The sequence below is a fragment of the Malaclemys terrapin genome, chromosome 4 (genome assembly GCF_027887155.1).
Source record: "Malaclemys terrapin pileata isolate rMalTer1 chromosome 4, rMalTer1.hap1, whole genome shotgun sequence".
Lineage (NCBI taxonomy): Eukaryota > Metazoa > Chordata > Testudines > Emydidae > Malaclemys > Malaclemys terrapin.
This window is the reverse complement of record NC_071508.1, coordinates 12,919,945-12,934,081: the sequence shown is the minus strand read 5'-3', so window position 1 is coordinate 12,934,081 and position 14,137 is coordinate 12,919,945. Positions and strand designations below refer to the sequence as shown.

Here is a 14,137-nt window from a genome sequence, read left to right as displayed (position 1 = left end):
CAAGCGGACGAGGCAGATTGTGCCACATGGAGAGACCAAAATGGTGGAGAAAAGAGACTTCTATTGGAGGGCCTGGGTGGCTTGGCTTGCCGATCAGCAGAGGGAGTCCTTCTGGCTGCTGTGGAGGTCAGCACCCAAACCAAACAAGAGATCCGGCACCGAGGGCGAGAGGCCAGGAACGCTGAACTGCTTCGCCTGTAGGTGACAGGGACACTAAAGGAGGGAGTGTCCCTCCTGGGAGGGGGCAGAGAGGCCCCACCCAGAAAAGGCACCCCCTGTGAGAGTAACAGGGGGGCCCCCAGCTTGTTGGGTCTGTGGGGAGCCAGGGCACCTGAAGAGAGAGTGCCCCTACAGGACTCCCAAGGCCCGGGCCAGCCCAGAAGGAAGGGCTAGGGCCCAAACAAGCAGGAGTAGGGATGTGGCAGGGGGAAGACCCAGAAAGTGCTTCCACTGCCACCAACGGGGACATTTAAAGAGGCACTGCCCCCTGAGGCAGAAAGGGGGAGTGTCTGAGACAAGGGCTCGGTCAGAGACCAGCCACAGAGAAGAGGTGGTGAAGACGGAGGCCCCTAGAGAGAAAGGGGCTGGGGCAGAGAGGCCCCACCGAAATGAGGGAACCCACATAGGAGCCAGGAGGGCCCATGTGGGAACCCAAAGAGCAGTAGGACCCCACGTAGGACCAGGGCGTTCTACAGGGGGAACCCAGACCCTACAGGTGGGAAGCAGCTGGCTCCAGACTTTGGAGGGCCTGCGAGAGGAAAGGGATGCCCTGCAGGCCCCACTACGAAGGAAGCTGGGGCGATAGGGACCCCTTTCCTCCCCTCCCCCGTGAGCATTTTTAAGGGGGAGGGTTTGTGGTGGGACGGCTGCCCCACCCCCATGTGAGAGGGAACTAGAGTAGGCCAGAATGGCTGTGCAAGCCGTCAGCCAATCAGGGAAGGGCCTACTGAGAGCCAATCAGGGCCGAGATTAGAGCCAGCCAATCAGGGCTAGGCTAGGCCCTATATAATGGCTGCCCAGGAGAGCAGCAGGTCGTCTGTCCCAGAATTTCATGGGGGAAGGTCTGTCTCCATAGCAGGAGACCAGCATCTCGGGCTGGGCAGTACTGCATCTGGCCATCCGGTGGCCGAGACACATTGTAACGGGCCCTTGAGACAAGGGGCTAGACTTTGGGGGTTGCGGTCGGCCACCGAGGCAGGTGCAAGGACTGTTGCTAACCCCCGCCCCTGGAATGGGGTGAGGATGGACTGGTGGGCACTGCTGGAGGGGCAGTGGCCTGAAGGGCAGTGTCAAGCGGTGAGCAACGCGGCTCCAGATGCCAACGGAGGACAAGAGACGGATGGGACGCTGACAGCAGAGGGCGTTCCCCATCAACTGAGCTAATTCCCAGAGCGACCAGCGGGAGGCGCCATGCTGGTGAGTCCCAACCCCGTCAAAACCGCCCAGCCCTATTGTGGGCCCACTGCTACCCTGCAGACTCTGGTCAGGACCAGACTGGGCCAGCTGGAGTGGCCTCCCTCTGATTGGGAGAGCGAGAAGGGGAAATGGAGCCCCCTGGCACTCACAGAAACTCTCTCCCCTCTCTGTGGAGCAGGGTTCTTCCCTCTGCCCCCCAAATTCCTTCATATGGGGCAGGACCTCTTTCCCTTGCACCACTCCCCTCCCCCCTTTCCTTGGTCTACCCCCGCTCATTCCCGCTGCGCCCAGGCAGAGCTCTCCCTGCCCCATATGGTCCAGAAAAGCCCTTGTGTCAGGGCCACAGCCCCACTGGAGCTCGGAAAGCTCCACTTTTGAGGAGGTGGGGGTGGGACAGAGGCTCAGGGCTAGCTTCACCTCCTGCCCTTTATTCTCCACTTGGCCCTTCTATGGGGTCTCTGGGTGTGACAGGAATAGGAGCTTCCTTCCAGCTGTCTTCCAGGCCCTGGGATCTGGCACAGCCTCCCAGACGGGCGCTTCTTGTAGCTGAGTCACGTCAGGGAGCAGTGGGGACAGGTCACCTCATCCCAGCAATGCCGGCTCTCAAAGAGGCTTAGATGGAAGACCCCAGTCCCTCATGGAGGTAAGAGCCATTTACTGCTTGGGGCATGTGGGTCGCTTGGGGGAGAAATGGCATCCCCGATGCATAGCCTGCCTGGGAGCTTTCCTGGCCCCTGGATCCCAGCCCTGGTACAGAGCCCTATTTCTCCTCATGATATCCTCCTTTTATTCTCAGAGGCTGTGTCCAGGATCCTGGAGACTGTTGCTTGCTGCAGGAGGTTTGAGTGGGGAGAGATCGCTCACTGTCACAACCCTGGGGTCTCCAACCCGGGTCTGCAGGGTTCATGGGAGCAGCCACGCTCCAACCCTCCACCTCGAAGCCTGCTGAAAATTGCTTCCCTCGGACCCATGAAGTTCAGCCCCAGTTTGAGGCTCCACTCCTGAGGTCCTATTGGAGGAGTCCCAGGAAAGCTCACTGGCCCCCTGGCCCTGCGTACGACAGCAGCAGGAACACGAAGCTGACTGAACACCAGGCCTGCTCCCGGTTCTGGACCATGCGCTGCCTGGTTCTGCTGCCGCTCCCCTGGCTTGATTTCCTGGCATCTGAGTTGTGGTGGTGATAGCACGTTTGTCTTTTGCTGCTGATCTTCCAGTACCCTGACCCGGCTGACTCTCCACTCCTGTCATGTGAGTGTGGACTCTGGCTCTGACCAGTAGGTCTGGCTGCCCTTGACCCAGCCGTGATGTTCACTTTTGTACAATTTCTCCAATGCCCCTTTCTGATCTCCAGCAAGATACACCAGTCCCTTGGCTCCCAAAGTCCCAGTTGCCCGCTATTCAAGGGCTGAGGGGTAGTGCTTGTATCGCCCCACTCCAGCTGCTTTTCCTAGGGGAATCTCCCTAGAGCCGAGGAGAAATCTGCTCTTTTCTTAGGATCAGTCCCACCCTGGCCTCAGCTCAGCTACTTTGTTTACCTGGGGTCAGGCACCACTTTTGAAGCCCTTAGCGTGGGGGTGGAGGTCCAGCAGTTTCCACCAAAGAACACCCCCCTGTCTTTCTATGGTCCGGCTAGGGCTCCCCATCCATCCTGAAGCTGAACCCCAGATGGGAGCTGATGGATTGTCCTTGGTGGGCCATGTTCTTGTGTGTGATGAGAGGGCCAGGAGCAGATGCACCACGCCTGGCCAGGACTGGGCTAAACATCCTGTAATGCTAGGTGAGTCAAACCATGGCCACAATACAGCCACCCTGGGCATCCATGGGGACTGAATCTGGGCCCTTCACTACGAAGAGCACAACTCATTCCAACTTGAGTCATGACGCTGGTGACCCCTGCCAGCCCCTCTGAGGGGGGGGGGGGGGTCAGTATTATCCCTGTTCGCTGGGGCATAGGGATAGAAAGCAACTGGCTGCAAGGTCACACACGACGTCCCTGACCAGTCCAGCTCCAACCACTAGACTCCAGCCACTTCCAAAGTCAGAGAACCCAGGAGCCCTGACTCTGGTCTTGTCTTTTAAGGCCTAACCTCCCTCCCACTCAGGAAGCCATAGAAGAGACCATCTGCTGAGCTCCCCTTGGCAATGCCGCTGTCCGAGACCATTGCTAGTGGGTGCCAAGTGCCTGAGCAGGGAACTGCTTGAGGGCCTCCTAGAGACTCGCAGGTGTTTGACTGTGACCCTCAGGGAGCCATGACAAGAGCCTCTCAGGCTCTAACAAAGGGTTTCTGTTCTCCTAGACAGTCGGCCCGTGAGGCCAGTTTGCAGAATGGGGAAGAGCCCTTTGGCGAGGCGTTGGAAGATTCACCATGAAGATGGCAGCAGCCGCAGTGCCTGGGTCCCCATGGGCCAAGCCTCCACTCCTGCCAATCCAGGCTAATCTCCCGCTGCTCTCAGTGGGGCTTGGCTTTAGCTGCTGGGCCTGTGAGCCTAGACCAGGGGTCTCAAACTCACATGACCACGAGGGCTGCATGAGGACTAGCTCATTGGCCCGAGGGCCACATCACTGACACCCCCCCTCGCTGCCCCCAGCCCTGCCCCCAGAGGGGGCTGGAGGAGTGTGGCAGGGGCTCAGGGCGGGAGTTGGAGGGGTGAGGCAGTGGGTGCAGTAGGGGGCTCTGGGCAGGGGGTTGGGGTATGGGGTGCAGCAGGGGGTTGGGGTGCAGGCAGGGGGCTCAGGGCAGGGGGTTGGGATGTGGGGTGCAGGCGGGAATGCGAGGTGTGGCAGAGGGTTGGGGTGCAGGCAGGGGGCTTGGCATGGGGAGGGAGAGGTGAGGTAGGGGGTTGGGGTGCAGTAGGGGCTCTAGGCAGGGGGGTGGGGTGCAGGATGGCATTGGCCTGTGGCCTAGAGCCGCTTACCTAGAGAAATAGCCCCGCAGGCCGCGTGTTGGAGACCCCTGGCCTAGGCCGAGCACTCAGGGATTTCCATCAGCCTGCTCAATGGCGAATGCAGCCACCCAAAGAAGGGAAGAAGAGTGGAAGTGAAAGAGTAAAGCTGGACCATCCGCTGAGCTGCTGCACTCAAGTGAGCAGAGCCGGGGAGAGAAGAGGGAGAACTCGAAGGTGGCTGGCGGCAGTAGGGAGGAGAAGCAGTTTGGGAGCCAGGAGAGGAGAAATAAATAGTTAATGACAAATGCTGTTGGCTCTCTTGTGTGGTGAAGGGTTGAAAAGGGGTCTCTTTACTATCAGGCTTAACTTTATAGACACCCCCCCGCCCCCATACACAGCTATTTTAAAGGTAAGAGGTCAATCTAGGGGCTTGAAGTCCCAGACTCTGGGGCAATTACCTCCTCCTACCAGCTGATCTCAACCCAGCAACTCCCTCAGATGGTAGCAATAGTGAGCTCTTGTCCTCCTTTTCTGGACGAGCCACCAGAAAAAGCACACAGTACATGCGGCCAAGGAACTAGGGGCAGTGTTGCCTGTTACCCTGGCTCTTGGGGGGAGGGGGGAGAGCACGGCAGGTTACTTTGGACTAGGTAGGCGCCACATGTCTCCAAACCTGCACCTCCCGAGGCTCCAGAGACCTCTCTCCAGATCCCAGAGCGTCCTCAGAGTCCTAAAGTGCCAGATGGAATCTGGCCTCTCCCCCCACCTCAGCAGTCCAAAAAAAGTTTTGTAGACATGTTGTGTCCTCGCCTACCACACTCCCCTGTTGGCGACTAATGCAATCACCGAGTCCAGGCTCGGTGACAGGCATAGCTCTGGGCTGGGACAAGCAGGAGGACATGAGCTGCAATGGATCCCCCTGTGCGTGGGCTGAATGGGCAACCTCTCTCCTGCCATCTCTGCTTTCCAGCCCACAGGCAGTAAGGAGAAGGTGATGGACTTACCCTAATGGTGGGAAGAAGCAGAGTGAAGAGAAGATCAGAGCACCATCCGATAGCATTCCTCCTAGAGTCTCTCCAACCACCACCTGGCTCCTTCCTGCCGTAGGCCGCAGACCCTAGGTTCCACAGGGACTTTCTGAATTAACCCTCTAGAAAGCTGCCTCTGGCTTCCTACAAGCTCTCACATGGCCCTGTCACGAGAAGTAAGGAATAAGGTCCTGCCTCCCCCAACTGCTCGGGGGAATCCTCTCTGAGAATCAGTGCAGGGCTTTATGCAGCTCAACAAACAGATCCCTTTGTGTGGTGTTGTGAAGAAGCTGCACCCCCCTGGGCAGCTCTTTTTAGAGCAACATTAACTCCCCCAGGGATTTCTGCTCTAAATGCTCCAGGCTGTTCTGATGCTGCAGAGACTTGAGGGTTCCTGGAGAGCATGCCCCAACGCCAGCAATCCCATGGGGCCTCAGCCCTCGGGACATGTCCTCCTTCTCCCCCAGCACCGTGCAATGGAGGGAAGAAAGGGACACGGGAGATGGAGTCTCTCACTGCAGGATGGGTTATCCGTAAGCCAGGAACACCAGTGTGGACGCAGGGGAATGCTGTGCTGTGGTGTATGTGCCCTGCAGGATATCACTCGTGAAGGGAAGCAACACTGCTCTTGGCAGCGGAATCTGGGCAATAAGGAAGAGTAGATGGAAATTCTCCCTGGGGAGGGGAAATGGGGAAACCCGTGGGGGGCGATGGGTATGTCGCTGGTTACAGCCTACTGAGGTAGGGGAGAGAGGGTACAAAAAGTGGTGGGCAGGGAGGTGGTTCTCAAACTGTGGGTCAGGACCCAAAAGTGAGTTACAACCCCCTTGTAATGGGGTCACCAGGGCTGGCTTAGACTTGCTGGGGTCTGGGGCCAAAGCCGAAGTCCGAGCCCCCCTGACTGAGGGGGAAGCCAAAGCCTGAGGGCCTCAGTCCTAGGCAGTCAAGCTCGGGTTGCAAGCCCCTTGTCTGGGGCTGAAGCCCTTGGGCTTCGATTTTGGCCTCCCCACACAGGGTGGGGGGATTTGGGCTTTGGCTTTCCCCCCACACCCAGGGTCGGGAGGGCTCAGGCTTCGGTCCCCCTCCTGCGGTCGTGTAGTAATTTTTGTTGTCAGAAGGGGGTCGGAGTGCAATGAAGTTTGAGAGCCCCTGTATTAGACACATCGTTACCTGTTTTACGTTCTTGGTTATTGAGAACCCCGGACCTCGAATGGATAGGGATCAAGCTGCTACTGACACAACCCAGCAGATGAACCGGTGGGGGGCTGGCACCATTCACTGAATCCAAACCAGAGAGCAGGAAATGTTTCTCCTTTTGCACCTGTCTATGACTTGTGGGAAGAAATTAGGTTAGCCCGGGGGACTTCCTACTGGGAGACAGACAGGGGCGGTCTCACGTAGCCAGGAGTAAATCGTCCTTGGCCATTTTAAAAAATTATAGATACTTTTCTAATACAAAGTTTTGTGCCCAACTAGGAGTGACTCTATTGTGGGCCTCCTTGTGTTGGATAAAGATGAACTGATCGCTGGACTGGATGTCCGTGGTTGCTCTGGGGCCAGTGATCATGACTTGACTATTCAGTAAGGACCAGTATCCTTACTGGTTTTGGAACAAATTGATAAATTAAACAGCAATAAGTCACCTGTCCTTTAAATCAGCTTCCACACCAGATGCCTGGAGGAGAGCTAATATGACACCAATGCATAAAAAAGGCTCCAGAGATGCTCCTGGCAATTACAGGCCACTAAGGCTAACTTCAGTACCAGGCAAATTGGGTGAAATTATAAAGAGCACAATTATTAGACACATAGATAAACATAATTTGTTGGGGAAGAGTGAACATGGTTTTTGTAAAGGGAAATCATGCCTCACGAATCTACTAGAATTCTTTGAGGGAGTCAACAAGCATGTAGATAAAGGTGATCCCGTGGATATAGTGTACTTAGATTTTCAGAAAACATTTGAGAAGGGCCCTCCCTTGGCTCTGAAGCAAAATGGGATAAGATGGAAGGTCCTCTCTGGGATATGTAACTGGTTCAAAGGCAAGAAAGATAGGGTCTGACTAAGTGGTCAGTTTTCAGAATGGAGAGTGGTGTCCCCCGGGGCTCTGTACTGGGACCAGTTCTGTTCAACATACTCCTAAGTGATCTGGAAAAAGGGGTAAACAGTGAGGTGGCAACATTTCATAGAATCATAGAATATCAGGGTTGGAAGGGACCTCAGGAGGTCATCTAGTCCAACCCCCTGCTCAAAGCAGGGCCAATCCCCAGACAGATTTTTGCCCCAAATTCCTAAATGGCCCCCTCAAGGATTGAACTCACAACCCTGAGTTTTGGAGGCCAATGCTCAAACCACTGAGCTATCCCTCCCCAGCTGGTACAAACCAACTCAAGTTAGTTAAGTCCAAAAGAGAGTGCAAAGTGTGACAAAGGGATCTCACCAAACTGAGTGACTGGGCAACAAAAAGGCAGATGAAATTCAATGTTGATAAATGCAAAGTAATCAATTACAACATGTCAGGGAAGATTCTAGGCATCAATGATCTGATCTTTGGGTTGATGGCGGTAAACAGATTCCCATAAGGCTCCCTCTCTCCCTCTTCCCAAGAGCCACCCTCATCCTCTCTCCCCTTTCTGCTCCCGCATCCTCTGCAAACTTTGGAAGATGGATGCCTCATGATGGCCTTCGCTCATGGGGATGTTGCCTAGTGGTCAGGGTTTCGGCCCTTTTGGGGGGAAGGGCGCAGCAGATGGTGGGGGAGCCCAGGGCCTCCCACTGGGCTCTGACCCAGGCTACTCTGGGGCAACTGTGACGTTACTGACATAAACTGGGACCGTATAGATCATTGTTGCAACCAAGGTCCTGTAGTGGCACCCAAATCTTGTATAAAGGGGGTCAAATGGGGTGTCTAGGACAAGGTTATGGTTTACTGGTTATGATCATGCTGTCTATATGCGTGTATCAGTTTTGTAGTTGAAGTTATGAATATTGGCTCTATACTGTCTGTATGGCAAACTTATGCTATGCTTCTGGGTGACATCCCAGACAAGCTGAGATTAGCTCTGCCTAGCCTGCTTGATGGCCCATTAAGGACCATCAGCTATACAATGGACCCATTGAGAGAAGACAGATACGCCTTGTAACTCAGCAAAGGATGCAGGGACTGGCCCATGTGACTCCAGACTCCATTTTGCTGTAATTTTCCACAGTAAGAACAAAGAGGTGTTCTTACACCTGGAAAAGACTATATAAGGCTGATGCCTCATCTCCATCTTGTCTTCAATCCTGCTTCATACCTCTGGAGGAACTTTGCTACAAACTGAAGCTCTGAACAAAGGACTGAGGACCCATCCCAGCGGGGGATGTATTCCAGAGACTTGATTCGAAGCTGCAGTTTATTCCATCGCTGCTGCAAGCCTGAACCAAGAACTTTGCCATTACTGTGTGTAATTGATTCCATTTAACCAATTCTAAGTCTCATCTCTATCTTTTTCCTTTTATGAATAAACCTTTAGATTTTAGATTCTAAAGGATCGGCAGCAGCGTGATTTGTGGATAAGATCTGACTTGTATATTGACCTGGGTCTGGGGCTTGGTCCTTTGGGATCAGGAGAACCTTTTTCTTTTACTGGGGTATTGGTTTTCATAACCATTTGTCCCCATAACGTGTGGCCCTGGTGGTTATACTGGGAAACTGGAGTGTCTAAGGAGATTGCTTGTGAGCTTGCGGTTAGCCAGTGGGATGAGACCGAAGTCCTCCTAGTCTGGCTGGTTTGGTTTGCCTTAGAGGTGGAAAAACCCCAGCCTTGGGCTGTAACTGCCCTGTTTTAGCAATTTGTCCTGAGTTGGCACTCTCAGTTGGGTTCCGCCAGAACCGCATTGTCACAGCAACACAAGGGGGTGACCCTTCCTAGCACCCCGCTATTGTCCAAAATTCGCAGTTTATCACAGGAAGCTCTGAAGGGTGCTTGGCACAGGGGAGTCATGCCATGGGGCGGGGGGTTGCAGAGGGGCAAGGGGGAGTCATGTCATGGTGTCAGGGGTTGCAATGGGGGGAGGGGGAGTCATGCCATGGGGCGGGGGGTTGCAGAGGAGCAAGGGGGAGTCATGTCATAGTGTCAGGGGTTGCAATGGGGGGAGGGGGAGTCATGCCATGGGGCGGGGGGTTGCAGAGGAGCAAGGGGGAGTCATGTCATGGTGTCAGGGGTTGCAATGGGGGGAGGGGGAGTCATGCCATGGGGCGAGGGGTAGCAATGGGGCCGGTCCCCCCCCGCTCACCTGGAGGTGAAGACCTTGGAGCAGCTGACGGAGGGGCTCAGGTCGCACATGGCCCGGTACTCGGGGTCCCGCTCCCGCGAGCTCTCCACGTGCAGCGCGTACACGGAGAGCACCAGCCCCAGCGCGCACAGCACGAGCCGCAGTGCCCGCTCCCAGCCCGGCGCCGCCATCTCCTACTGCCACTGCACGCCGGGCACGGGCTCGCCCCCACTGGCCCGCGCACCTGCCAATCAGCAAACGGCTCCGGCCCATTGGCTGCCCCTTCAGGAGGTGACTTGCATCTGAAGAAGTGAGGTTCTTACCCACGAAAGCTTATGCTCCCAGTATTTCTGTTAGTCTCAAAGGTGCCACAGGACCCTCTGTTGCTTTTTATAGATTCAGACTAACACGGCTACCCCTCTGATACTTCAGGAGGTGGGATGGCGGAAGCAAGGGATTCTGGGACTTGTAGTTTTATGTACCAGTGGAGGAGAAGGGGGAGCTATGGTGCTTATGGGGAGGAGTCTAGTGCTTGGACCAGAGCCCTGGGGTAGCAGGGGGCTCCGGGGGCTATTTAAAGTGCCGGGGCTCCAGCTACCTCTGCTGCCTCGGTCCTCTAAATAGCCACGAGAGCCCCACAGCTTCCCCAGGGCTCCAGCAGCTATTTAAAGGGCCAAGGTGGTAGAAGCAGGGGGGCCCCTGCCCTGCCCACAGCCAGCCCCTGCTGCACCTCCTGCCCCAGCCAGCCCCTGCCTGCAGCCAGCCCCTGCTGCACCCCCTGCCCTGCCTCCAGCCCCGCACCCCCTGCCCCCACCAGCCCATCTCCAGCCAGCCCCTGCCTGCAGCCAGCCCCTGCTGCACCCCCTACCCCCACCAGCCCGTCTCCAGCCAGCCCCTGCCTGCAGCCAGCCCCTGCTGCACCCCCTGTCCGCCGGAGCCCCGCACCCCCTACCCTGCCTGCAGCCAGCCCCTGTCTCCAGCCAGACCCGCACCCCCTGCCCCCACCAGCCCGTCTCCAGCCAGCCCCTGCCTGCAGCCAGCCCCTGCTGCACCCCCTGCCCGCACCAGCCCCGCACCCCCTACCCTGCCTGCAGCCAGCCCCTGTCTCCAGCCAGACCCGCACCCCCTACTCCCACCAGCCCCTGTCTCCAGCCAGCCCCTGCCTGCAGCCAGCCCCGCACCCCCTGCCTGCAGCCAGCCCCGCACCCCCTGCCCTGCCCGCAGCCAGCCCCTGTATCCAGCCAGCCCCACACCCCCTGCCCGCAGCCAGCCCCACACGCCTTGCCCTGCCTCCAGGCAGACCCTACCTCCAGTCAGCCCCTGCCCTGCTTCCGGCTAGCAATGTATGTAATATGTAATTTTAATTTTATTTATATAGTTATGGAAAGTAAATAATACATGGAAGAAATGAAGGGGGGGGGTTACGTGTTTTTTTTTAATCATCCCTGTCGGGGCCCCGCCTAAAATGTTCAAATTGGGCCCCACACTTCCTAAAGCCAGCCCTGCATACAGTAATGGCAAAGTTCTTGGTTCAGGCTTGTAGCAGTGATAGAATAAACTGCAGGTTCAAATCAAGTCTCTGGAGTACATCCACAGCTGGGATGGGTCATTCAGTCCTTTGTATAGAGCTTCCTTTTATAGCAAAGTCCCTCCAGAGCTATGAAGCAGGATTGAAGACAAGATGGAGACGAGGCATCAGCCTTTTATAGTCTCTTGCCGTGTGGTCTTTGCTTTCTTTGTCCCAAGAACACTCTATCCAGCATGTGGCATAGAAAAACCTTAGAGTTCTGTCCATAAGCAGGTCCCTGCATGCCTTGCTGAGTCACAAGGTGTATCCACCTTCTCTCAATGGGTCAATTGTATAGCTCATGGTTCTTAGTGGGCCATCAAGCAGGCTAGGCAGAACTAACACCAACTTGTCTGGGGTGTTCCCCGGAAGCATAGCACAAGCTTGAAATACAGACAGTATAGAGCCAATATTCAGAACACATATACAAATAGCATAATTATAATCAGCCAATCGGAACCTCTCCATAGACCCCTTCCATGACAACCTTTATACAATATTGGCTGCAAATATATAACAGTGGTCACAACGGTGATCTATACAGTTACAGATTATGTCAATAGCGTCACAGGAGGTGACACGGCACCAGTGAGACCGATATTGGAATACTGCATCCAGTTTTGGTGTCCTCCTTTGAAAAAGATGTTGTGAAATTGGAGCTGGGGCAGCAAAGAGCCACCAAATGTTCTGAGGGCTGGAGAAAAATGCCTTCTAGTGAGCGATTTTTAGCTTATCAAAAGAAGATTGAAAGGTGACTTCATTGAAGTGTTGAAGTGCCTTCATGGAGAGAAAAGATTGGGTATTAAAGGGCTCTTTAATCGAGCAGAGAAAGGCAGAACAAGACCCAGTTGCTGGAAGGTGAAAAGAGACTGTCAAGGCTGGATCCCCACTTTGAACTTTAGGGTACAAATGTAGGGGCCTGCATGAAAACTTCTAAGCTTAACTACCAGCTTAGCTCTGGTTCGGCTGCCACCAATTTTCAATGGATTCCCTCCCTGAGAAGCCTTGAAAATAAAACTTCACCAAGTCCCTGGTGAATACAGATCCAACCCCCTTGGATCTAAAACAAGGAGAAATTAACCATCCCCCCTCCTTCCTTCCACCAACTCCTGGTGAATACAGTTCCAACCCCCCTGGGATCTACAACAGGGAGAAATTAACTATCCCCCCTCCTTCCTCCCACCAACTCCTGGTGAATTAAGATCCAACCCCCTTGGATCTTAAAACAAGGAAAAATCAATCAGGTTCTAAAAAGAAAGCTTTTAATTAAAGACAAAAGTAAAAATCATCTCTGTAAAATCAGTATGGAAATTAACCTTACAGGGTAATCAAACTTAAAGAGCTCAGAGGACTCCGCTCTAGTCTCAGGTTCAAAGTACAGCAAACAAAGATAAACACTCTAGTAAAAGGTACATTTACAAGTTGAGAAAACAAAGGAAAACTAACACGCCTTGCCTGGCTATTTACTTACAAGTTTGAAATAGGAGAGACTTGTTTAGAAAAGATGTAGAGAACCTGGATTGATGTCTGGTCCCTCTCAGTCCCCAGAACGAACACACTCCCAAACAAAGAACACAAACAAAAACCTTCCCCCCGCAAGATTTGAAAGTATCTTGTCCCCTCATTGGTCCTTTAGGTCAGATGCCAGCCAGGTTACCTGAGCTTCTTAACCCTTTACAGGGAAAAGGATTTTGGAGTCTCTGGCCAGGAGGGATTCTATAGTACTGTACACAGGACAGCTATTACCCTTCCCTTTATAGTTATGACACTCAAATTCATATTACAAATAAAGCACAAATATTCAACAGCGAGAATGATTCACCACAGGAACAAACTACCAAGGAAAGTGGTGGATTCGCCCTCTCTTGCTGTCATTTAATGAAGACTAGATGCCTTTCTGGAATGTGTTTGCCCCCAAAGTAGCTATGGTGTCATACAGGAGGCCTGTGACATGCAGGGGGTCAGATTAGATGCTCTAATGGTCTCTTCTGGCCATCAAGTCTACTAATTTCTGAAAAACGGAGTGTGGCATTGGGAGCAGCGTCTGAGGTTTTACTGTCTAGCCGGCTCGCTTCCTAGAATGAACACGCCTTGAGTGGGGTGATCCACAGGGAGTAGCTCAAAGCTCCCAGGTGCCTGGCCAGGGGCAGGACATTAGCACCGCAAGGAAGGGGCGTGGCAGTGACATCACAAAGGCCTTTTGCAGGACCTCAGACTATTGGTCAAAGGTGGTGACCTCACAGAGAGATGCTGACATCAGCCAGGCAGGACAGAGGCGAGTGGCCCAGGAAAGCTCAGAGACTCCTGTGGCTTTGCTTCAGCACGTCTCTATCTCGAGGTCTCTCTTTGAGGACTGAGAGAACATTCGGGTTCACGTACGTGAGCGGCAGGAGGAACCTCTGTCGAGTTTTCTCCTTCCCTTTTCGTGATTGTACTAGAAAGCAGACGTCCCTGTGTAGAAGGTAAGAGCCTCCTCCAGGTGTGAAACCTGTTCAGTCTGATCCATCGGGTGGGAGTTGAATTCTAGGCATGGAAAACACGAGCTTGAGGAGGCAGAATTTTATTCCGCACCTGGGATTTTGTCCCTTAGAATCACTGGGGACATTGGGGTTTGTCCTTTTTGTTTCCCCTTTTCCTCCAGCCCTCCCTCCTTTCTCTTCTTCTCTTGCTTCTTTTGTCCTTTCCCCTGTTCCCCTCCCAGCACCAGGGGGTGTGTGTTTGTGTGTCACGGGGGAGTGCTCTGCAGCTCCCACTGTGGGAGGTCCACCCAAAAATGTGGGGCTGAAATAGTGCCCCGGCAGTGATCCCCACCAGTAGCGTATCTAAGGGGGGTACAGGGGAAGCAGCCACTTCCCCTCAGCACATTTTCCAAAAGTGGCGCCTTAGTCAGGGGTTACCATGGCGCCAGCGGGCGGGGCCCACGCTCCGCTCTGAAGCTTGGCCTGCCCTGACCTCCTGCACACAAGCGGGGGGGGGGGGGGC

The 14,137-nt window shown here is 54.5% G+C and overlaps 1 long non-coding RNA gene across 1 annotated transcript; it reads left to right on the top strand.

Moving 5' to 3' along the window:
• Positions 1 to 2,584: 2,584 nt before the first annotated feature.
• LOC128836545 (uncharacterized) lies at positions 2,585 to 4,043 on the top strand. The gene is made up of 3 exons (XR_008444802.1): positions 2,585 to 2,664; positions 3,050 to 3,193; positions 3,714 to 4,043. It is a non-coding gene; the product is annotated as an uncharacterized LOC128836545 (long non-coding RNA).
• Positions 4,044 to 14,137: the final 10,094 nt, after the last annotated feature.